Raw genomic sequence first — 25,866 nt, 5'->3', positions numbered from 1 at the left:
ATGCTACACCATATGCTACAGAGGTCGCTGAACGAGCAGCAGTGGAAGGAGTTGCCGAAAGAAGAGTGGCCGCCCCGAGTGGTCGAGCAGGCCAAAAAGCAGGGAGCTCGAGGACAGAAGGACCGCTGGGCCAAGTTGTACGTCCATGACGGCCAGCGGTACTGCCTCAAGATACGACGAGGCGGGGAGGTGAAAGTTTTTAAAGCCGAATAAAAAAAACAAAGAAGCAAGAAACAATTATGCAAATTGATTGGGACAGGGGATGGTAAGGGGGCACAGCACTGCACATAAAAAAAAAGGTGCTCCCCCGAGGGGGTGACGCGGGACCGGCAAAACGACGCGAGGCTGCCGCAGGCGCGAAAACAAGATGAGGCTCTTGCTGCCGTAAGTAGGCCTCCGAGGCGCTCGAGTCCAGGGCCAGCCACTCCGGAGCATGCATGGGCATCCATAGAAAGTGGAGATAGAAGCCAAAAAATACCATCAAAAGAAGGCCGGAAAAGCTGGTGCTGGAGCTGGTGACAAGGAGCAGACGGTAGCAGAAGAGGAGCGCAAGGGTCGAGATGCCAAGTCAAAACGCTAAACGACGGGGTCTAATAAGCTGAGACTGCTAGGCTGAGATCAAGAAGGGCGCAGGGTCGACGAGGGGAAGCTGGAGAAGGGCGCAAGGAAGTTCGAGATGCCAAGTCGAGACGCTGAACGACGGGGTCTAACGGGAAATAATGGACCTTGAACACCGGCAAAGCGGAGAGGTCGTAAACTACCATGCCGGACGTTGGACTCGAGGCGACGAACGGCACAGAGGTCGAACGGTAACGGTGTGGACTTTGGACGTGCACAAACGGGACGCACGGTGAACGATCGGGACATTTGTGGACGACACACCTTGCGGACTACGAAGGAAGGCCGAAGAAGAAGCGACGCCGCGCAACAGACTGCGAGGACTGTAGGAGTCCATTGTTGAAGTCTAACTATAAAACAAGAATGAACGCTATAGTCGGGTTCCCCGACTATCTGATACCCGTTACTCAGCTGGTGAAAGTGCGAAGAGAAATTACAACACTGACCGTTTTTGGCGGTTTGTGGGCGTTGTGGGCGTGGTATATAGAGTTAAATTTACAAGACGAACAAAAATGTGAAAAAAATTCATAACATTTTTCAAAAGTATGTGCGTGGCAGTTTTGGGCGGTTTGTGGGCGTTAGAGTGGGCGTGGCAAAAAGTTTTTCTGCAGATCGATAGAAATTTACAGTACTAATAAGAAAATGAAAAAATACCAAAACATTTTTTAAAAGTGTGGGCTTGGCAGTTTTGGGCGGTTTGTGAGCGTTAGAGTGGGCGTGGCAACATAAATCGACAAACTTGCGCTGCTTCTATGTCTCTGGAGTGTGTATGCTTATTCTCAACTTTCTAGCTTTTATAGTTCCTGAGATCTCGACGTTCATACGGACGGACAGACAGACGGACATGGTCAGATCGACTCGGCTATTGATCCTGATCAAGAATATATATACTTAATATGGTCGGAAACGCTTCCTTCTGCCTGTTACATACTTTTCAACGAATCTAGTATACCCTTTTACTCTACGAGTAACGGGTATAACTATTCTAATCGGAAACTTTGTCTTCTCATTGGTCGGGCAATCACACAAATCATAAATTTGGTTGGACAAACAAACAAACTCTCTGAGCTAGCCGCTCCAATTCGTAGCGAGCAGAACAAGAAAAGCAGTTCGTTACACTTTATAGTAAATATTGGCGATTGGCGATCTATAAACATAAACTCTCGTAGCATACGTCGTTTTTCAAGATCGAGCCGTTCGATTTGGGGTGTAGATATGAGGACATCTGTCGCTAAGACCCTTTTTAGGGTATTTGCTACGGAAACTATATCGGCATCAGATTTTAGCCTTGGATACAGTTCAATGTGTGAACGTATAAAGTTTCTGTATTTGACCCAGTTTGTTCTGTTTGATGTTAACCTGGTGGTCAATACTTACCGCCGATCATAACTTGCATGTCGTAGTTCTCCCGAGTTTGCGTGTCAGTGTCTATGAATACAAAATGTTGATACATTTGGTCCTCAACCTCTTGTCCCTTGCTCTGTCCCGGCCGGTACCGCCGGACGCCTGTTCAGTTCCACCCGACGCACCGCGCTATCGCCCGGATACGCCGCAGTCCCTGTAGCAAGACGCCCAGTGAAAGACAAAATTTCCACCCTACCTTTTCTCGCCTGCCGGTGCGGTCGGACCTGGGTGGTCTGCTCGGCGGCCTGGTTCCGCTGTCTCGCCGCTCTCGTCGTCCTGGGTGGCGCGGACCTTCGTTGTTGGGCGCTCGTCACTTGGTCCTTCGGGCTACCCGTGCTTCGTCGTATTGGACCTCAGCTACCTGCGTCGCAATTCGGAGACTTCCCGAACGTCTTGACGTAGCGATCTTGCTCCTTGTTGACTACCACGGCTGTAGCTCTTCAGCTGACTTCGTTCTTCACTTGTTCACTGGTATACTTGTTCTCCTCGACTGTCCAGCTTCCAGCGTTCGGCCCGCTTAAATAGGCCTTCTTTAACGGTTCATCCCTCTGGTCTCCAGTCTCCGGATCCAACGTCCACGGTTTTACCGTTGGCCCGGTCCAAAGTCCAGCCTGTACCGTTACTCTCCTTCAAAACTTCTGACTTCAGGCTCAGAGTCTCCAAACTCTCTTTCTCCAGGCTCGGAGTCTCCAAACTCTCTTTCTCCAGTTTCAGAGTCTCCAAACTCTCTTTCTCCAGGCTCAGAGTCTCCAAACTCTCTACTCTCAGAGTCTTCAAACTCTCATTCTCCAATTCAGCACTGCCGTTACTACGCGTTGATTTGTTGCTTAACTGGCAACGGCAGGCTTTCCTCATGCGATCACTATCCGCATTTGTGCGGAGTTTTAACTCCTCACAGCCTTCATGGTGGCGCTCACATTTGGCACCTCCATTGCAAAGTCGACTAAGCTCTCCAACTAATTTTGTCTTATTTGAGGGAATGGTTTCATTTGCTTTAACAGCATGTCAACGATTATTTCAGGCCTTCCAAAACGCATTTCCAAAGTAGATAATATTTGTGGAAGGCAGTCTGCATGCAGCATACGGCTTCTACCGTAAGCCACAGCTAGGTTTACTGATCGTATGTGGTCAAGAACATGGGCCAGTCCTCAGGTTTCCCGGAAAACTTTACTAGTTCATCCACATTGGTTTTCCGCGCTGCCAGCTGCTCCGCTGCTGGTCGGCCTGACCTGGCGGTAGAATTACGCTCGCCACTGGTGCTCAACATCCATGAATACAGCGAAGACTTCTGCACGGTGCTTCCTTGTATATCCTGTGGGGTATTACCAGTCGCTTTTCTTCCCAACTGAAATCAACCCGCCCTGCTCCAGTCCTCGACAGAAGCTCCATCCGTCTCTGTAGCACTTGCTGTCTGAGTTGTAAAATGTTATCTTCTTCTTCCAAACTAGGGAGGGTTCTCTGATATCGATCACAGGTATCAATTTCCTATCGATTGGGCTGCACTTGGGGTTTAAACCCTTTGCCGAACTAGTTCTTAGAATCTATGGTAACATAGGTTGATTTAAGTAAGTAACAGAAGCAATTCGGTTATATTTGTGTATTCTTTGTGTATATCAAGGCTTTATCCAAATTTTCCAGTTTTCGAGTGACGATGTGAATCAGAAGTCCATCCAAAATTTGTAACGTAGTGGACAGGGTTGCAGTTGCGTATTCATGAAATCACTGAGCTTTCGATTACCCTTGACACTATTTAACCAAAACGTTAAAACATGTGTCTAAAAGTGTAAAACTTTATTATCAAATCGATTAATCAGTAAATATAAAGCCTTTTCATAATTGGTATTCGAGGGTTCCAGTGCCACGCCGCCAAAACTAGACCATAGATAGTGTAATTTTTCAATATCACTTAGCTCATCATCATTTCCGATAAACGTGGTGAAAGTTGCGAGAAAATTTCGGCCAATCCGAATAGGAAAACGAACAATTTCCAGATTTGGCAACCGAGGCTTCCTAGATCGAAAAGAAAGATCAGCATTTTTAGTAATGTCAATAGATGTTGAATTGTCGACGGGTAAAACCAGCAATTGCGAGTGGCGATGAGCAGCTAATCCTCGGTTTAAGTTCGCCTTCACATACATATATGAAAACTGCATTAAATTCAAACAGATGGGCACCTGAGAACTCCGTAAAATCGATGTCTGCTTTGAACATACTCCCCCCGTTGGAAGAGGTACGGTTTCAACTATTTTGGAATCGATGGGCAGAACAGATAGTTTGGAGACGGCTCTCTTGCTTAGAATCCTAGCTGTACGGACCATAGCTACTTTGATGACGCCGTCCCCGTATGACTTCCTGAAAACACACAAGCTGCCATCTCAGCGGTGGAATGTTGTCCTCCTTCAGCAAAACTATTTTTCAACCTTGCTGTTAGACGTATCGACGCGCCAATTGCTCCTTTCTTACAGTAGGGACATATACTCGCAGCTCCATCTTTTCCAGAAGTGTTGTGGCATCCGTGGCTGAGGCGACCTTCGCAAAGATGAGTGATGTCAGGCTCAAAAATTTTGTGTAACTGGAACCCTTTTGGAAATGCACCGGCGTAGCACCTCAAGACTTTTAGCATTTTCTGAAATTGGGCAGAGTAGAGGGAGTTAAGGATGGCAGAAATCTCATACGCAAGAGTTTTTCATTCACCGACGGCTAGGGTGGATTCCCCGACGTCTCTGTAGAAGTGAAATTTAACCGACTTAACAACATTCTCCCAATAACCACCAATCGATCCTATCAGCTAAGCAGACGAAGGGTGCCGTGTGCGGTTTGCTCAAAAATAGCTCTCGCAGTTTGCCATGCTCGCTTTTAGCACCGACAAAGATTGTAGCATTGGCACTCCAAAATGGCCTCGATGGCTGATGAATCTTCTTAGCGCTGCTATGACAGAATCCGTCGTGAGATCCTGGCAACTTTCAAATGACCTGCCTTCGTGGAAAAGCAAACGAAGATGGCGATATAGCACTCATGGTGTGTTTTGTTTTTGGTCTCTGCCTTATGATAGAATGGCCCAAAATCAGGCATGCTCCGGTAATCGTAATTTTTATAACCGTTACTCGTAGAGTAAAAGGGTATACTAGATTCGTTGAAAAGTATGTAACAGGCAGAATGAAGCGTTTCCGACCATATAAAGTATATATATTCTTGATCAGGATCAATAGCCGAGTCGATCTGACCATGTCCGTCTGTCCGTCCGTCTGTCCGTATGAACGTCGAGATCTCAGGAACTATTAAAGCTAGAAAGTTGAGAATAAGCATACAGACTCCAGAGACATAGACGCAGCGCAAGTTTGTCGATTCCTTTGTCGGTTGCCACGCCCACTCTAACGCCCACAAACCGCCCAAAACTGACAAGCCCAAACTTTTGAAAAATGTTTTGATATGTTTTCATTTTCTTATTAGTATTGTAAATTTCTATTGATCTGCAGAAAAACTTTTTGTCACGCCCACCCTAACGCCCACAAACCGCCCAAAACTGTCACGTCCATACTTTTGAAAATTGTTGTGAAATAATTTCACATTTTTGTTCATCTTGTAAATTTAATTCTATTTACCAAAAATCGTTTTGCCACGCCCACTCTAACGCCCAAAAACTGTCAGTTTTGAAATTTCTCTTCGCACTTTCACTAGATGAGTAACGGGTACCAGATAGTCGGGGAACCCGACTATAGCGTTCTCTCTTGTTATACCCGTTACTCGTAGAGTAAAAGGGTATACTAGATTCGTTGAAAAGTATGTAACAGGCAGAAAGAAGCGTTTCCGACCATATAAAGTATATATATTCTTGATCAGGATCAATAGCCGAGTCGATCTGGCCATGTCCGTCTGTCCGTCCGTCTGTCCGTCCGTCCGTCCGTCCGTCTGTCCGTATGAACGTCGAGATCTCAGGAACTACAAAAGGTAGAAAGTTGAGATTAAGCATACTGACTCCTGAGACATAGACGCAGCGCAAGTTTGCCGATTCATGTTGCCAGCCCACTCTAACGCCCACAAACCGCCCAAAACTGCCACGCCCACACTTTTGAAAAATGATTTGATAATTTTTCATTTTTGTATTAGTCTTATAAATTTCTAACGATTTGCCAAAAAACTTTTTGCCACGCCCACTCTAACGCCCACAAACCGCCAAAAGCTGCTACGCCCACACTTTTGAAAAATGTTTTGATATTTTTTCATTTTTGTATTAGTCTTATAAATTTCTATCGATTTGCCAAAAAACTTTTTGCCACGCCCACTCTAGCGCCCACAAACCGCCAAAAACTGTCAGTGCTGAAGACTCCTTCGCACTTTCACTAGCTGAGTAACGGGTATCAGATAGTCGGGGAACTCGACTATAGCGTTCTCTCTTGTTTTAGTTTTTTTTTTTTGTATTTCTGTCTATTCTTCAAACTCTTTCACAATCATACTTTCCGGCCAAAAATCGCCGGAACATATGGTTGAGAATAGCTCATTTGGGACAGTTATCTTGAAAGATGAGATGTCCCTAGCATAAGAAAAGTTAAATATTTCCACTTTTATGTTGTCGGCTTTTGTTTTGTCTTGTATATAAGACAGTACATCAGATGATGTTTGATCAGGGGAAAGCCGAGAAACAAAAATTTGTTTCTTTAGTGGAACCACCGAGAGGGGTTTTGGCACTGCAGGTTGTATTTCTGAAGTGCCAACTTGTGCCGGTAGTCCGGACTCCATATTCCTTTGTGGTGGTAAACAATTTTGGACGGGTGGAATCACCGGTTGAGTGCGGACAAAACGGAATCTGTAGCAATCCCAGGCTGGACTCCCTCCACAACCGATTGATCGGATTGCACCGAATCTTCTTCGTCAACTGATCAGCTGTGGAGTCCTGTTGATCACTTGCCGAAGGTTGCGGGGCATTCCCCTTAGGCAGCCTACCACCAGCGGCTTTCTTGCGCTTTGGAGATTCTTCTAATAGTTTGAGGCTATTAAATTGTGAATCAAGCGCAGAAAGAAGATCATCAGCTTGACGAAAACTATCTCTAGCCACGCCAAAACTGCTGATCAGTCCTTTCAGGCCACCTTTAGTTTGGTGCATAAAGAGTTGCATTTCATTGGCAACTCCTAGGCAAGTATCACAACAGTATTTTAGATTAGGGCCTTTAGCTAGGTCATCATTTGTTCGGCCGTTAAAACCAGCGCACTTAGTGTGCACCATTCTATCACATAGCCAACAGGTCATTTTTGACTGCTCAGGCTTTATTACCTGACGGCATTTGTTATGGAAGCAGACAACATTGGTTTCCATGTTTAATTGGGTTTTGACCACTGTACCAAAAGACAAAATCAGAAAATGTACCGCAAGAGCGCAGTGTGCACTTTAGGATTTTGTGAGCGAGAGCGGGTGCACCGTGCAGTTAAGTACAAAAACAACACCAAACAGCACTACGGACAACGCACGAAAGAGAGAGTAAACAAAACAGAAAGAGAACAGAATGAATTAATTTATTAAAATAATGCACATATCACAAAAGATTCACTCGCGAAGCGAACGGAACTTTAACTAGTACGGATTACGAAATTGAATTATTAAAGAATTTGTTAAATTCCACCGCTGGATTTAGCAAAACAAAAATAAATTCGGAGCGCAGAAAAAAAACACGACCGTTCGCTTTGAAGCTAGAATTGAATCGCCCAAAGTTCCGTTTGCGGCCAATTATTATTCTGGTTATTATTCCAATTATTATTCATTCTGTTATTATTAATATTATAATTGTTATAATTATTCTGTCTGGAATATTACATTTTATCTTAAGTTATTTCCCTGACTTTTATTTTCATTCCTAGATCCATAATATCTATTTGAAAATTGGTCTCGACAGTTGTTAGACTCTCTTTTCCATATGTCATTATGGTTTTATTTATCAGTAATGTCATTTTCTTGTTTACTACGTTGTAGAATTCTGTAATGGTTATGCTTAATTCTGATTGGAGAAAATGGCTTGGTCTTTTATCGTTATAAGAATTGCTTGAAAGTTTAAAACTGTACCATGGTTAGTTAGAGCATCATTTGCTGCTCCCATGATTTTATTACGTAGAATTGTTAAAGCGATATAATATTGTTTGCTTCGAATTTTATACAGACTCATGGCAGTTTCTGCCGCTTCTCTCCAGCCTACATATTGGGTTATTTCTCCCGTGAACTTTGGTAAAGATTTAACTACCTCTAGGGTAGTGTCACATTTTATAGTTGGGTCGATTGTTTGGATTTTATAATCTTCCCCTATATTTTTGCTAGCGGTTATCTGCCCTTCTATCCCTTCAAATTTTCTGATCACTTTACTCAATTGTACACTTATTAATCAGTTAATTAATTCCATTGTCAGATTGCCGGCGTTGGATATCCCGCCCGCAGAAAGGATTTGTGCTGAACCTCCGGTTGCCATTGTTAAATTTAAATCTTCAAAACTTTTTATTACATTTTCAAGATTGTTTTCTTTTATTAATGGTTAAAATAAGTTTTAATTTTTTCAAGGCTTTTGTGATGTGCATACATATCGAATAAATACTGTATCAAATTAGAACCTTGGGAACAATCACATTGTAGCACTGCACTTTGCAACAATGTTTATGTAAGACTTTTCAATTCCCAAGCATATCTCAAGTGCTCAGAAATCTGACCACACAAGAATGCTATTAAGACCAGGAGTGCAGAGTCGGCATAATTAACATGCGCGACTGCTCGATCTTTATGTGCACATGATTCTCTGAAACAGCGGCGCTCTCGCTGCCTAAGTAAAGTACATAAGAACAATGCAACGTCTCTGCCGACGGCTTCTCTGCTGGCGCCGACGGATTGCTTTTGTCTAGCTTGGACTCTTTAAGATTAAGTACAAATCAGTCTCAGTCTGAGTCTCAATCTGAATCTCTCTTTGAATACCCGAATATGCTATGTTAAGAAAACTTATTAAACAAACACTCAAAAAATGAATTAAATAAAAGTTATATTAATACATGACAACATTTAATGTTTTGCTATTAATACACTTTATAGTATTCCCTGTATCTTGATCTTGTTTTATTAATTGTTTTAAAGACTTAATATTATTTTATTCTGCTCACGATATTTTCCGTTGTAGTCTTCCTTCAGTTTATTTGTCCTGATTATTTTCTGTTGGAGTCTTCCTTCAAACATTTGTTGTATTCAGCTGTAGCGGGGGATTTCTCTCTGCTCTTCCTTCCTTCTTGGTGTTGATTTTTTATTATTATTTTATTGAATATTTTGGTAATAGATTTTGGTTTGATTTTACTTGTGTTTGTTGTTGAGTTCTGTTTTTGTTGAGTTCTGTTTAGTATCGTGTTCTTGTAATTTGTATAAAGTATTCAGTCCACCTATTTATACCCGTTACTCGTAAAGTAAAAGGGTATACTAGATTCGTGGAAAAGTATGTAACAGGCAAAAGGAAGCGTTTCCGATCATATAAAGTATATATATTCTTGATCAGGATCAATACCCGAGTCGATCTGGCCATGTCCGTCCGTATGAACGTCGAGATCTCAGGAACCATAAAAGCTAGAAAGTTGAGAATAAGCATATAAGCATATAAAAGGACTCCAGAGACATAGACGCAGCGCAAGTTTGTCGATTCATGTTGCCACGCCCACTCTAACGCCCACAAACCGCCCAAAACTGCCACGCCCACACTTTTGAAAAATGTTTTGATATTTTTTCATTTTCTTATTAGTATTGTAAATTTCTATCGATCTGCAGAAAAACTTTTTGCCCCGCCCACCCTAACGCCCACAAACCGCCCAAAACTGACACGCCCACACTCGACTATAGCGTTCTCTCTTGTTTTTTTTTTGTATTTCTGTCTATTCTTCAAACTCTTTCACAATCATACTTTCCGGCCAAAAATCACCGGAACATATGGTTGAGAATAGCTCATTTGGGACAATTATCTTGAAAGATGAGATGTCCCTAGCATAAGAAAAGTTAAATATTTCCACTTTTATGTTGTCGGCTTTTGTTTTGTCTTGTATATAAGACAGTACATCAGATGATGTTTGATCAGGGGAAAGCCGAGAAACAAAAATTTGTTTCTTTAGTGGAACCACCGAGAGGGGTTTTGGCACTGCAGGTTGTATTTCTGAAGTGCCAACTTGTGCCGGTAGTCCGGACTCCATATTCCTTTGTGGTGGTAAACAATTTTGGACGGGTGGAATCACCGGTTGAGTGCGGACAAAACGGAATCTGTAGCAATCCCAGGCTGGACTCCCTCCACAACCGATTGATCGGATTGCACCGAATCTTCTTCGTCAACTGATCAGCTGTGGAGTCCTGTTGATCACTTGCCGAAGGTTGCGGGGCATTCCCCTTAGGCAGCCTACCACCAGCGGCTTTCTTGCGCTTTGGAGATTCTTCTAATAGTTTGAGGCTATTAAATTGTGAATCAAGCGCAGAAAGAAGATCATCAGCTTGACGAAAACTATCTCTAGCCACGCCAAAACTGCTGATCAGTCCTTTCAGGCCACCTTTAGTTTGGTGCATAAAGAGTTGCATTTCATTGGCAACTCCTAGGCAAGTATCACAACAGTATTTTAGATTAGGGCCTTTAGCTAGGTCATCACTTGTTCGGCCGTTAAAACCAGCGCACTTAGTGTGCACCATTCTATCACATAGCCAACAGGTCATTTTTGACTGCTCAGGCTTTATTACCTGACGGCATTTGTTATGGAAGCAGACAACATTGGTTTCCATGTTTAATTGGGTTTTGACCACTGTACCAAAAGACAAAATCAGAAAATGTACCGCAAGAGCGCAGTGTGCACTTTAGGATTTTGTGAGCGAGAGCGAGAGAGCGGGTGCACCGTGCAGTTAAGTACAAAAACAACACCAAACAGCACTACGGACAACGCACGAAAGAGAGAGTAAACAAAACAGAAAGAGAACAGAATGAATTAATTTATTAAAATAATGCACATATCACAAAAGATTCACTCGCGAAGCGAACGGAACTTTAACTAGTACGGATTACGAAATTGAATTATTAAAGAATTTGTTAAATTCCACCGCTGGATTTAGCAAAACAAAAATAAATTCGGAGCGCAGAAAAAAAACACGACCGTTCGCTTTGAAGCTAGAATTGAATCGCCCAAAGTTCCGTTTGCGGCCAATTATTATTCTGGTTATTATTCCAATTATTATTCATTCTGTTATTATTATGTAAGTTTATGTAGTTTATGTAAGACTTTTCAATTCCCAAGCATATCTCAAGTGCTCAGTAATCTGATCACACAAGAATGCTATTAAGACCAGGAGTGCAGAGTCGGCATAATTAACATGCGCGACTGCTCGATCTTTATGTGCACATGATTCTCTGAAACAGCGGCGCTCTCGCTGCCTAAGTAAAGTACATAAGAACAATGCAACGTCTCTGCCGACGGCTTCTCTGCTGGCGCCGACGGATTGCTTTTGTCTAGCTTGGACTCTTTAAGATTAAGTACAAATCAGTCTCAGTCTGAGTCTCAATCTGAATCTCTCTTTGAATACCCGAATATGCTATGTTAAGAAAACTTATTAAACAAACACTCAAAAAATGAATTAAATAAAAGTTATATTAATACATGACAACATTTAATGTTTTGCTATTAATACACTTTATAGTATTCCCTGTATCTTGATCTTGTTTTATTAATTGTTTTAAAGACTTAATATTATTTTATTCTGCTCACGATATTTTCCGTTGTAGTCTTCCTTCAGTTTATTTGTCCTGATTATTTTCTGTTGGAGTCTTCCTTCAAACATTTGTTGTATTCAGCTGTAGCGGGGGATTTCTCTCTGCTCTTCCTTCCTTCTTGGTGTTGATTTTTTATTATTATTTTATTGAATATTTTGGTAATAGATTTTGGTTTGGTTTTACTTGTGTTTGTTGTTGAGTTCTGTTTTTGTTGAGTTCTGTTTAGTATCGTGTTCTTGTAATTTGTATAAAGTATTCAGTCCACCTATTTATACCCGTTACTCGTAAAGTAAAAGGGTATACTAGATTCGTGGAAAAGTATGTAACAGGCAAAAGGAAGCGTTTCCGATCATATAAAGTATATATATTCTTGATCAGGATCAATACCCGAGTCGATCTGGCCATGTCCGTCCGTATGAACGTCGAGATCTCAGGAACCATAAAAGCTAGAAAGTTGAGAATAAGCATATAAGCATATAAAAGGACTCCAGAGACATAGACGCAGCGCAAGTTTGTCGATTCATGTTGCCACGCCCACTCTAACGCCCACAAACCGCCCAAAACTGCCACGCCCACACTTTTGAAAAATGTTTTGATATTTTTTCATTTTCTTATTAGTATTGTAAATTTCTATCGATCTGCAGAAAAACTTTTTGCCCCGCCCACCCTAACGCCCACAAACCGCCCAAAACTGACACGCCCACACTCGACTATAGCGTTCTCTCTTGTTTTTTTTTTTGTATTTCTGTCTATTCTTCAAACTCTTTCACAATCATACTTTCCGGCCAAAAATCACCGGAACATATGGTTGAGAATAGCTCATTTGGGACAATTATCTTGAAAGATGAGATGTCCCTAGCATAAGAAAAGTTAAATATTTCCACTTTTATGTTGTCGGCTTTTGTTTTGTCTTGTATATAAGACAGTACATCAGATGATGTTTGATCAGGGGAAAGCCGAGAAACAAAAATTTGTTTCTTTAGTGGAACCACCGAGAGGGGTTTTGGCACTGCAGGTTGTATTTCTGAAGTGCCAACTTGTGCCGGTAGTCCGGACTCCATATTCCTTTGTGGTGGTAAACAATTTTGGACGGGTGGAATCACCGGTTGAGTGCGGACAAAACGGAATCTGTAGCAATCCCAGGCTGGACTCCCTCCACAACCGATTGATCGGATTGCACCGAATCTTCTTCGTCAACTGATCAGCTGTAGAGTCCTGTTGATCACTTGCCGAAGGTTGCGGGGCATTCCCCTTAGGCAGCCTACCACCAGCGGCTTTCTTGCGCTTTGGAGATTCTTCTAATAGTTTGAGGCTATTAAATTGTGAATCAAGCGCAGAAAGAAGATCATCAGCTTGACGAAAACTATCTCTAGCCACGCCAAAACTGCTGATCAGTCCTTTCAGGCCACCTTTAGTTTGGTGCATAAAGAGTTGCATTTCATTGGCAACTCCTAGGCAAGTATCACAACAGTATTTTAGATTAGGGCCTTTAGCTAGGTCATCACTTGTTCGGCCGTTAAAACCAGCGCACTTAGTGTGCACCATTCTATCACATAGCCAACAGGTCATTTTTGACTGCTCAGGCTTTATTACCTGACGGCATTTGTTATGGAAGCAGACAACATTGGTTTCCATGTTTAATTGGGTTTTGACCACTGTACCAAAAGACAAAATCAGAAAATGTACCGCAAGAGCGCAGTGTGCACTTTAGGATTTTGTGAGCGAGAGCGAGAGAGCGGGTGCACCGTGCAGTTAAGTACAAAAACAACACCAAACAGCACTACGGACAACGCACGAAAGAGAGAGTAAACAAAACAGAAAGAGAACAGAATGAATTAATTTATTAAAATAATGCACATATCACAAAAGATTCACTCGCGAAGCGAACGGAACTTTAACTAGTACGGATTACGAAATTGAATTATTAAAGAATTTGTTAAATTCCACCGCTGGATTTAGCAAAACAAAAATAAATTCGGAGCGCAGAAAAAAAACACGACCGTTCGCTTTGAAGCTAGAATTGAATCGCCCAAAGTTCCGTTTGCGGCCAATTATTATTCTGGTTATTATTCCAATTATTATTCATTCTGTTATTATTAATATTATAATTGTTATAATTATTCTGTCTGGAATATTACATTTTATCTTAAGTTATTTCCCTGACTTTTATTTTTATTCCTAGATCCATAATATCTATTTGAAAATTGGTCTCGACAGTTGTTAGACTCTCTTTTCCATATGTCATTATGGTTTTATTTATCAGTAATGTCATTTTCTTGTTTACTACGTTGTAGAATTCTGTAATGGTTATGCTTAATTCTGATTGGAGAAAATGGCTTGGTCTTTTATCGTTATAAGAATTGCTTGAAAGTTTAAAACTGTACCATGGTTAGTTAGAGCATCATTTGCTGCTCCCATGATTTTATTACGTAGAATTGTTAAAGCGATATAATATTGTTTGCTTCGAATTTTATACAGACTCATGGCAGTTTCTGCCGCTTCTCTCCAGCCTACATATTGGGTTATTTCTCCCGTGAACTTTGGTAAAGATTTAACTACCTCTAGGGTAGTGTCACATTTTATAGTTGGGTCGATTGTTTGGATTTTATAATCTTCCCCTATATTTTTGCTAGCGGTTATCTGCCCTTCTATCCCTTCAAATTTTCTGATCACTTTACTCAATTGTACACTTATTAATCAGTTAATTAATTCCATTGTCAGATTGCTGGCGTTGGATATCCCGCCCGCAGAAAGGATTTGTGCTGAACCTCCGGTTGCCATTGTTAAATTTAAATCTTCAAAACTTTTTATTACATTTTCAAGATTGTTTTCTTTTATTAATGGTTAAAATAAGTTTTAATTTTTTCAAGGCTTTTGTGATGTGCATACATATCGAATAAATACTGTATCAAATTAGAACCTTGGGAACAATCACATTGTAGCACTGCACTTTGCAACAATGTTTATGTAAGACTTTTCAATTCCCAAGCATATCTCAAGTGCTCAGAAATCTGACCACACAAGAATGCTATTAAGACCAGGAGTGCAGAGTCGGCATAATTAACATGCGCGACTGCTCGATCTTTATGTGCACATGATTCTCTGAAACAGCGGCGCTCTCGCTGCCTAAGTAAAGTACATAAGAACAATGCAACGTCTCTGCCGACGGCTTCTCTGCTGGCGCCGACGGATTGCTTTTGTCTAGCTTGGACTCTTTAAGATTAAGTACAAATCAGTCTCAGTCTGAGTCTCAATCTGAATCTCTCTTTGAATACCCGAATATGCTATGTTAAGAAAACTTATTAAACAAACACTCAAAAAATGAATTAAATAAAAGTTATATTAATACATGACAACATTTAATGTTTTGCTATTAATACACTTTATAGTATTCCCTGTATCTTGATCTTGTTTTATTAATTGTTTTAAAGACTTAATATTATTTTATTCTGCTCACGATATTTTCCGTTGTAGTCTTCCTTCTGTTTATTTGTCCTGATTATTTTCTGTTGGAGTCTTCCTTCAAAAATTTGTTGTATTCAGCTGTAGCGGGGGATTTCTCTCTGCTCTTCCTTCCTTCTTGGTGTTGATTTTTTATTATTATTTTATTGAATATTTTGGTAATAGATTTTGGTTTGGTTTTACTTGTGTTTGTTGTTGAGTTCTGTTTTTGTTGAGTTCTGTTTAGTATCGTGTTCTTGTAATTTGTATAAAGTATTCAGTCCACCTATTTATACCCGTTACTCGTAAAGTAAAAGGGTATACTAGATTCGTGGAAAAGTATGTAACAGGCAAAAGGAAGCGTTTCCGATCATATAAAGTATATATATTCTTGATCAGGATCAAAACCCGAGTCGATCTGGCCATGTCCGTCCGTATGAACGTCGAGATCTCAGGAACCATAAAAGCTAGAAAGTTGAGAATAAGCATATAAGCATATAATAAGACTCCAGAGACATAGACGCAGCGCAAGTTTGTCGATTCATGTTGCCACGCCCACAAACCGCCCAAAACTGCCACGCCCACACTTTTGAAAAATGTTTTGATATTTTTTCATTTTCTTATTAGTATTGTAAATTTCTATCGATCTGCAGAAAAACTTTTTGCCACGCCCACCCTAACGCCCACAAACCGCCCAAAACTGACACGCCCACACTTTTGAAAAATGTTTTGATATTTTTTCATTTTCTTATTAGTATTGTAAATTTCTATCGATCTGCAGAAAAACTTTTTGCCACGCCCACCCTAACGCCCACAAACCGCCCAAAACTGACACGCCCACACTTTTGAAAAATGTTTTGATATTTTTTCATTTTCTTATTAGTATTGTAAATTTCTATCGATCTGCAGAAAAACTTTTTGCCACGCCAACCCTAACGCCCACAAACCGCCCAAAACTGACACGCCCACAATTTTGAAAAATGTTTTGATATTTTTTCATTTTCTCATTAGTTTTGTCAATTTCTATTGATCGGCAGAAAGAATATATGCCACGCCCACGGTAACGCCCACAAAATGTTTTGAAATTTTTTCACATTTTTGTTCGTCTTGTAAATTTAACTCTATATACCAAAAATCTTTTTGACACGCCCACTCTAACGTCCACAAACCGCCAAAAACAGTCAGTGTTGTAATTTCTCTTCGCTCTTTCACTAGCTGAGTAACGGGTATCAGATAGTCGGGGAACCCGACTATAGCGTTCTCTCTTGTTTTTAGTATAAATATGTTGGTCCATTGGTGTGAACAACAATACGGAGCAGCCCGCTCGGGTTCCCTCTTTAAATTAAAATCTTATGTTTTCGTAGTTCATATTTTTTGTTTCACTTTCAAAAAACGACGCACCATATTCTTTGCAAACTCGAAATCATATGGTTGCAGTTGTAAAAACGAAGATCAGCAGCGACGTAGTGACTTTGGCACTTGACGTTTACACGAAAAAAAAAAGAAGAATGCAATCTTTTCTAAATTTGATTTCAGGTTACAAGAAAATCGACTACAAAAATATTAATGATATAATAACGACTAGAAAACGTTTAGAAAACGTCATATCTCCGCACGGAATAATGTCGTTTCAAAGAAACATAGCTCCGCGCGGGGGTATGTCGTTTGTAACGAACTGATTTGCTTGGTCTGCTCGCTACAGAATACGTGTGGCTAGCTCAGTAGATTTTGTGCGTTCGTCCCACCAAATTTATAATATAACGTGATCACCCTGTTACCAGTAATACTTGCAGATTTGTCTCTTGGGTCTTTATTTGTACTTAGTTTACAACGTAATTCGATTGTCCAGACGTCTCTGCTCTCCCGTCGTAGTGTCGGACCCTCGACTGGTATTGCCGCGGACGCACGAGTGCGGGTGGCGAGAAGAAAGGCCAAGGGCTTAGGGAAGCGTCACCGTTCCCAGACTAGGGTGAACAATTGGCGGGCTCTCAAAGGCATACGCCTCGCTAGCCACAACCTCTTGTCCCTTGCTCTGTCCCGGCCGGTCCCGCCGGACGCCTGTTCAGTTCCTACCGACGCACCGCGCTATCGCCCGGATACGCCGCAGTCCCTGTAGCAAGACGCCCAGTGAAAGACGAACGTTCCACCCTACCTTTTCTCTCCTGCCGGTGCGGTCGGACCTGGATGGTCTGCTCGGCTGCCTGGTTCCGCTGTCTCGCCGCTCTCGTCGTCCTGGGTGGCGCGGACCTTCGTAGTTGGGCGCTCGTCACGTGGCTGAGAATTGTTGTCGTACGCAGACTCACGGAAGCTAACGGCTGCGATTCCCAAGGCAAACGCCTGTGAAACCGCAACACGCCAACCCACATCTGTTCGGACTGGTGGCGCCGTTACCACGCCTGCTTGGATCGCACGGACACAGCAGGCTATCGCCTGGTTCAAGTACGCGTCTCCTACACAGTCCACCGGTCTACACCACAATCCTTCCGCTTTCTTGTGCCTCCTAGGTCTGACTTCGCCTGTTGAATGTCTCCGGGCTACCCATGCTTTATCGTATTGGACCTCAGCTACCTGCGTCTCAATTCGGAGACTTCCCGAACGTCTTGACGTAGCGATCTTGCTCCTTGTTGACTACCTCGGCTGTAGCTCTTCTGCTGACTTCGTTCTTCACTTTTATACTTGTTCTCCTCGACTGTCCAGCGTTCGGCCCGCTTTTATAAGCCTTTTCTAACGGTTCATCCCTCTGGTTTTCAGTCTCCGGATCCAAAGTCCACTGTTTTTACTGTTGGCCTAGTCCAAAGTCCAGCTTTACCGTTACTCTCCTTCAAAACTTCTGACTTCAGGCTCAGAGTCTCCAAACTCTCTTTCTCCGAGCTCTGAGTTTCCAAACTCTCTTTCTCCAGTTTAGAGTCTTCCAACTCTCTTCTCTCAGAGTCTCCAAACTCTCTTTCTCCAGTTCCGCACTGCCGTTACTACGCGTTGACGCGTCCTCATGCGATCACTATTCGCATTTGTGCGGAGTTTTAACTCCTCACATCTCCCCCTTTCTTCGGGAAAATTTAAAATCCGGCCTTGCGGTTACCGCGGAACATTCTTGAGATCCCGTCGACGCTCACAGCTCCGTCTCGAGTTCCACAGCGCCGATCTCAATTCAGTATATTCCTCGTTCCTAATTTTAAATTTTGCCGCCCATTCTTATTTCCGTGACGCTTCTTCGTTCTTCGCTCTTCTTCCCGCATTTTCGTCTTCTCGTCAACTGGTCACACCATTCGCCGTTGATCGATTGTTGCCGACAGATCCCGATAACTCCCGTTGGTTGGCGTTGCCACTTGGTGACCATGGTATTTCTGTAGTGTGACCCGTCAGTGCTGCTAATTCCGATAATTTGCCCATCGATTGACACTATCGAGTGCCGATCGACCGCCTTGTGATCAAGGCGCCCCCTTCCCTAAGCTTTGATGACTATAAAGAAAATTCTGGCGGTAAGTTGGAATGTAAACAAAACCGTTTCATCATTGTTTATCCTTGACTTTCTTCCCTACAGCCTCATTTGGCGTGCCTTGCGGTACTGCTGTACCGCCCCTCCCCTTTCCTCGGGAGTATGTGGCTTCCTTGGAGGTAGTTGTTGAGGCAGGATTCTGGTTCGCTCGTGGTTCGTTTCCGTTGACTCTCGCCTTGGCCTGACGCTAGAACGGTTGTTGGATTCATAATCTGCGCCCGCTAGAACGGTTGCCGGGCCTAGTCCGTTCGCAGGTGCTGCCATTCTTAACGTTCCGCCGTTTGTGAACTTACTCTTGCCTGGTGGTGGTTGTCGAGGCAACGTTCTGGTCCGCTCGCGGTACGCACCCGTTGACTCTCGCCTTGGCCTGACGCTGTAATGGTTGTCGGACTCGCAGTCTGCATGCGTTGACTCTCGCCTCGGCGTGACGCTAGAACGGCTGCCGAACCTCGGTCGTTCTCAGGTGTTGTTTTTCTCCTGCCTGCCTTTCCATATTTCTTCCGATGGACCCGCATCCACGTTCTCGTCATCATTGTCCTCCCGATCCTGCTGCTTTAGGTCGCTGACGTGTACCGTGCGTTCCTTTTTGTTCTTCCACCGACGGAACACTTCCCTGAGGTTTCTTGTGTGTTCCTCTAGGGTGCGGCCAATCACGATGATGTAATCTTGATACGCAAATGCGTGTGGCGACATTTCCGGTCCAATCACCTGATCCAGGGCTCGTTGAAATGTGGCCGACGCGGAGTGTAATCCAAACGGCATCACTCTCCATTGGAACAGCCCTTTCCCTGGGACCGTGAAAGCCGTGAAGCCCCGGCTTGACTCTTCCAACGGTATTTGCCAATACGCATCCTTGAGGTACAGGCTGCTTATGAAGCGCGCCTCCCTTAGTTGGTCGAGGATGTAGTTTATCCGTGGCATCGGATAGGCATCCTTTATGGATTTCGCGTTTATCTGCCTGAAGTCCACGCATATTCCCGTTTTCTTCTTTACCATGACTATGGGTGAGCCGTACGGGCTCCTTGAATGCTCCATCATTCCCATCTCCAGAAGTTCATCCACTTTTGCATTGATCTCCCCTTGAATCTTTGGATTCTTGGGGTAGTATTTCTGCTTAATTGGTTTATCATCATGGTTATCGTGTGCTCGGCTATACTAGATGTTCCGGTCATGGAGTGAAACTCCGCCATCTCTACTTCCAGGAATTTATTCATGTCATCTTCTTCGCCATCCTTATGGACTACTGCGACCGACAACTTTTTCTCGAGCCACCCGTTGTGTCTGCCTCTGGCCGGTATCCGGATTTCATGACCGGCGCACCTGATCTCGGCCCCGACTTGCGTGAGGAAATTCCACCCCAGCACCAACGTATCCACTATTCCTGGTTGTCCAAGTTACGGGGTTTGGACTGTCACCCGCTCTCCGCTCCCTCTCACTCTCTCTCGCTCTACACCACACAGTCTCCAAGGAGTCTCCGCTGCGCTTGGGAGAGCCTAACTAATTAGAATAAGCTTCAGTGTAAAAACTACTACTAGCGAATAAACATACGCCCGGTCGCGCCCGCGCAATTAAGAAAAGTCAAGTGTTCGCCCTTTCGAGTGTTTTTTATTTCAGCCGATTAGAAAAATTCCAGGACGGATCACCTGGATTTTCAAGTTTGTCCACCAGCGAACCAATTACAAGATAAGTACGAAATTTCCATTCCATTTAATTGCCGGTCTGCAGCAAAAGGTTCGAAAATCCAATTTCGTTCAATTTGCTGTAAGATTTATTGTCAAATCTAACGGATTTCTCCGACAAAAGGCAATTAAAGAAAAGTACTTATTCATTCCTACGGGCGCCGCCATATTTCCCACCGTTCTGCTTTCACCCTCATACGTGAAAATTTCTAAGTCCAAATTTCCGAATATATTTAAATATTCATCCAGTCCGAAAAGTGCAAAATTCCAAATGTGAAAAAGTGAAAATAATTTGTGCCAAGTTCAGTGAAAATTTCTATGTCCAAAGCTCTGCCAAAAGTGGCAAAAATTCAGTTCTCGTTTCACTGTGTCCACATTTTGTGTGCAACACATTTTTGCTTTAACTCCGCAGTCCACTTAATACAATTTGCTATCGAAGAATACAATAACAGAATAAACAACACATACCCTCTGGTCATTCCATATAAAATATTAATTAAACATTTACCCGCCAGTTCCATATATTACATCAACATATATATCATCCACATACATTACATATATTACACCACATATATATATCACATATACATTACATATATTACATCCACATATACATTACATATATTACATCCACATATATCACATATACATTGCATATATTACATATAACATATATTACCGGCATATTTTCCTTTTAAACATATACCAAAGTGTAAATTATTTCCCGTCGACAAATCCAAGCCACAAATAAAATGTTTTCCTATTTTTTCACCACAAGGGCCCAAGAGTCCAAGAATTCCAAGCATTTCGGTGAAAACGCCTGCGCAGATTTCCGACGACTATGCTACTCCATCCAAAGCCATAGTACAGCCCACAGCTAAAAATATGGCTGCTTCCGATCTAGCGCTAGCCAAATTTATTTCGGGTTCTGACCGCTTATGCGAATTTGAGGCTTAGATTAACACTCCGGACTCCGCAGCTCCAAGCGTCACGATGCTTAGCGTCCGTCGCGACCAAGTCCGAACCCTATGGGACAAGGTTGAAAAGGAATTCGACATCTGCTCAGAGTGCCTTGTGTCAGCAGGCGAAGCGGCAGCAGGCAACATGCCTATTCTCAGGGCTAAATACAGTTATTGCTATTCAGTCTATGAAAGGTGTGTTGCCCAGCTCGTTGATAAAATCGAGCAGGGCACGTCTCAGTCCATCCCAGCCGCGAACGTTGCGCCCCAGGCCTACATTTCCTCTGGCTGTCGGTTGCCTCCATGCGATACAGAAGTTTTCGCAGGCGACTATCTTCGCTGGCCGACTTTCCGGGATCTTTTCACAGCCATTTATATCAATAATCCACGGCTGACTCCGGTTGAAAAGTTATTCCATTTAAATGCCAAAACAAGTGGCGACGCGCATGCGATCGTTTCGATTTCGCCTCTCACCAACAAGGGTTTCCGCTCTGCGTGGGAAAACCTAACAGAGCGTTTCGAAAATAAACGATTGTTGGTAAACAGTCAGTTGAAAATACTGTTTAATGTGCAGTCGATACCACAGGAATCTGGGGCGGCCTTGAAGGTACTGCAAAGTACTGTTCAGGGTTGTTTGACTGCCTTAGAAATGTCAGGCATCAACACTGAGAACTGGGACTGCCTGCTGGTATATCTGTGTTCATCCAAGCTCCCGAAGATAACTCTCTCCTTATGGGAGCAGTCGCTCCATAAGAAAGCCGACATCCCGACATGAGTAGAGCTGAACACCTTCCTCACAGAACGTCATCGAACCCTAGAGGCCATCGATGATGTGCGACCGTCCGTACCAATTCAGTCGCACTCCAAAGCGATGAACTCAAGTGGGCCATCTAGAAAACTAAATTCCTATGAGACGAAAGTGTCTCCAAAATCGAAAAGTTGCGACTTGTGCAACAAGGAAAACCATCCTGTCCGTGTATGTCCGCGGCCGTGTAGGCACGCGCCCTGATCGACTCCGGATCAGAGGCAACATTCATAACCGAGCGACTGTTCAATCTAATTAGATTGCCATTCCAGGTGGTTCAAGCCCAAGTCTCAGGCTTAAACCAAACAGTATCCGCTCAGTCCAAGAAGCTCTGCAGTTTCACCATCCAATCTCCGACTAGGCCCGCGTTGCAGTTGGAGACGACGGCCTATGTCTCCCTCAACTAGCCGGAAATCTGCCTTCCTACCCAATTCCGCAACATTTCCTTCGGGATCTTCCCGATTTCCCACTGGCGGATCCAAAATTCTATGAGAGCGCACAAATAGATGTTCTTATCGGAGCCGACATTCTGCCTTCGGTGCTTCTGAATGGAGCAAAAACCAACATCTGTGGCTCTCTCTTGGGGCAAGAGACCATTTTCGGCTGGGTACTAACTGGGCCAGTGTCAGCCTCAGCACAAAGCAGAATTTCCTCCTTTGCGACGCAGATCTCCAACGCGTACGATAATTCACTGGACAAACTACTCACAAAATTTTGGGAGGTGGAGGATATACCAATAAAGTTGGTAAATGAATACGATTCCATGAGCGAGAAGAATTTCCTTCAAACGACCACGAGAAACGAGTGCGGCAATATGTCGTTATTGCTTTTCGCGACCAGACATATCGGTTCCGGCTAGGCATTCAGTCTTCGCGTTGCTCAGTTTTAAAAATGAGCAGCGTCTAAAAAGATGAGCTTAAAAGATATACGATCGGATCAAATATCGACAAAAATGACAAATTTACCATATGCAACGCTATTATATGCCACATCACGCCGTCTTAAAACCGGAGAGCGTAACTACTAAACTCCGTGTAGTATTCAATGCTGGCCCTGTCTTACAGTCCGACTTGACCATTCAAAATATGAAGTGGCGCTATTTCCGATACGTGTTAAGCGCCGATATCGAAAAAATGTATCGGCAGATCTGGGTAGATCCGAAGCACACTCCATTCCAACGAATACTTTTCCGAAACAATAGAGGGGAACTCAGAGATTTCGAATTGAAAACAGTAACCTTTGAAGTCAATTGCGCGCCTTTCCTGGCCATCCGAGTACTGCAGCAGATAGCAGCTGACGTAGAACTCAGCCATCCAAAAGCTAGCAATATCATTCGAAATTTCATATATGTGGATGATGTTCTAGCCGGAGCGAACTCCACGGAAGAAGCTCAGCTCAAGGTGCAAGAGCTCCGAGACGCTCTGAATTCCGCCGGATTTCCATTAAGGAAATGGACCTCCAACCAAAAGGAAGTTTTAGCGGCCATTCAGAGCGACCATCTATTAAATACTGATTTTCTCGAGATCGATGCAGAAAGCACTGCCAAAACCCTCGGTATTCGCTGGAAGGCAACGTCCGACGAATTCTTCTTCGTCCCGCCAGAGTTGGCTATTGAAACGTCCTTTACAAAACGCCAAGTCCTGTCCCAAATTGCATCATGGCGAGCATCATGGCTTTTGCGATGCATCGCAAAAGGCTTATGAGGCGGCAATATATGTCCTCGTAGAAGTGGGCAGCACCATTATGGTGCAACTCCTAATCGCGAAAACCCGGGTAGCACCAGTCAAAACGGTTTCGCTCCCAAGACTGGAGCTGTGCGGAGCGTTATTGCTTTCCGAAATGGCTGAGCCATCATTCCGCAGATGCCTACGATCAACTCCGAAGTTTTCTGCTGGACGGACTCCACAATAGTGCTTGCATGGTTAAGCAAGCCAGCGTGGACCACATTTGTAGCCAATAGGGTGACGAAGATCGCCCAGGCCACAAAAACAGAGAATTGGTCTCATGTTCAATCTGAGCATAATCCAGCAGACCTGGCAAGTAGAGGAGTTTCCCTCCAAGATCTAGCCGATAGCCAGTTATGGTGGCACGGCCGACTTGGTTGCAAAATCCACGCAACCAATGGCCAACTCAGGTCGACAACGCTCCGGTGACCGACCTGGAGAAGCGTGCTCTGAAAGTCCATCTCGCAAAAGCTACTTCTGAAGAGTTGTTGGCACGTTTTTCCAAGCTTGAGAAAGCTCTACGGGTCCTTGCTTATGTTCATCGCTTCATACAGCGGTTCAGGAAGCAGACATCTCCATCTGATGTGGATTTGCTGGCCACTGAAATCGCCACCGCCGAGCGGTTCCTAATTTCGAACACTCAGCGCAGAGAATTCCCTGTGGAATATCACTGCCTAAGTGAACAGCGTCCAGTGCCAAGTTCATGTTCCATCCTAAGCATGAACCCGTTTCTAGATCCGCAAGGACTGATCAGGGCGTGCGGCCGTGTGGCGGCTTCCGAAAGCCTTCAATACAATGAACGGCATCCAGTGATTCCTCCGTATAACTGCCTGCTTTCTCGCCTCCTTGCGAATTTCACACATCGCATAATTCTCCATGGGGGTAACCAGTTAATGGTGCGCCTCATCCGGTTGAAATACTAGATTCCGATAATTAATAACCTGATAAAAGCAGTAGTAAATTCGTGCAAAGTATTATATGTGTGATCCACAAAAAGCGGTTGCAAAGCCAACTGATGGGTGTCCTGCCCAAAGAAAGAGCATCGTTCTCCCGACCATTCAAGTACACTGGCATGGATTACGCCGGTCCGTTCGATATAAAGAACTATACGGGAAGAGCATGTCTTATTGCAAAGGGGTATGTGTTAGTTTTTGTTTGTTTCTCCACCAAGGCCATCCATTTAGATCCTACATCTGACATAACGACCGAAAAGTTTCTTGCCGCTTTCGCTCGTTTTGTATCCAGAAGAGGGTGTCCACGTCAAGTCCAGTCAGACAATGGCAAAACCTTTGTTGGCGCTGCCACTCTGCTTTCCCGGGATTTCCTTCAAGCCGTAAAAGAGTCGGTGACGAATGCCTATAGTCATCAAGAGATGGAATGGCAATTTATTCCTCCGGGGGCACCCCATATGGGAGGCCTTTGGGAAGCAGGCGTAAAAAGTTTTAAGACGCTATTTTACAAATGCACTGCCACACGAAAGTACACGTTCGAAGAGCTCTCCACGCTCTTGGCAAAAATAGAAGCGTGCCTTAACTCCAGGCTGCTCTCTCCTATGTCTGAGGATCCGACAACTTCCGTGTAGTAAATATCCGTACTGCACGTGGAGTTGTTAAATGTCCAGTGGCAAAAGTGGTGCTTTTGCCGACGGAGTCTTCCGAACCTCCACAATAAATAGGCGCACCTCTCGTCCTTAGTTGTAGTTCACTATCACTAATCATCCATTCTTTTTCATTTCGTTTTCGATCTCCTTTCGCCATTCAACTACCCGCAGCATGGCCCCTCGTCAACGAAACGAACGCAGTACGCGTGCCTTGGAGAGCAGACGTACCCGAGGTACTCAATCCTACCGTTGCCGAGTCTGCCGCGGTATCCATCCTCTTCGAAAGTGCGCGAGGTTCCTACAGCTCAGCGCTGAAAAGCGTCTGCGAGCAGTCCTCATTAACAAATACTGCGCCAATTGCCTCGCTCACGATCATTCCACGGGAGACTGCCGA

General features: G+C 43.6%; 1 pseudogene; it reads left to right on the top strand.

Moving 5' to 3' along the window:
- On the top strand, positions 1 to 25,405 carry LOC122614393 (annotated as a pseudogene).
- The last annotated feature ends 461 nt before the right edge of the window (positions 25,406 to 25,866 follow it).

Source organism: Drosophila teissieri, chromosome 2R (assembly GCF_016746235.2).
Source record: "Drosophila teissieri strain GT53w chromosome 2R, Prin_Dtei_1.1, whole genome shotgun sequence".
Taxonomy (NCBI): domain Eukaryota; kingdom Metazoa; phylum Arthropoda; class Insecta; order Diptera; family Drosophilidae; genus Drosophila; species Drosophila teissieri.
The sequence above is the reverse complement of the archived record's forward strand: the minus strand, read 5'-3'. Positions and strand labels throughout refer to the sequence as shown.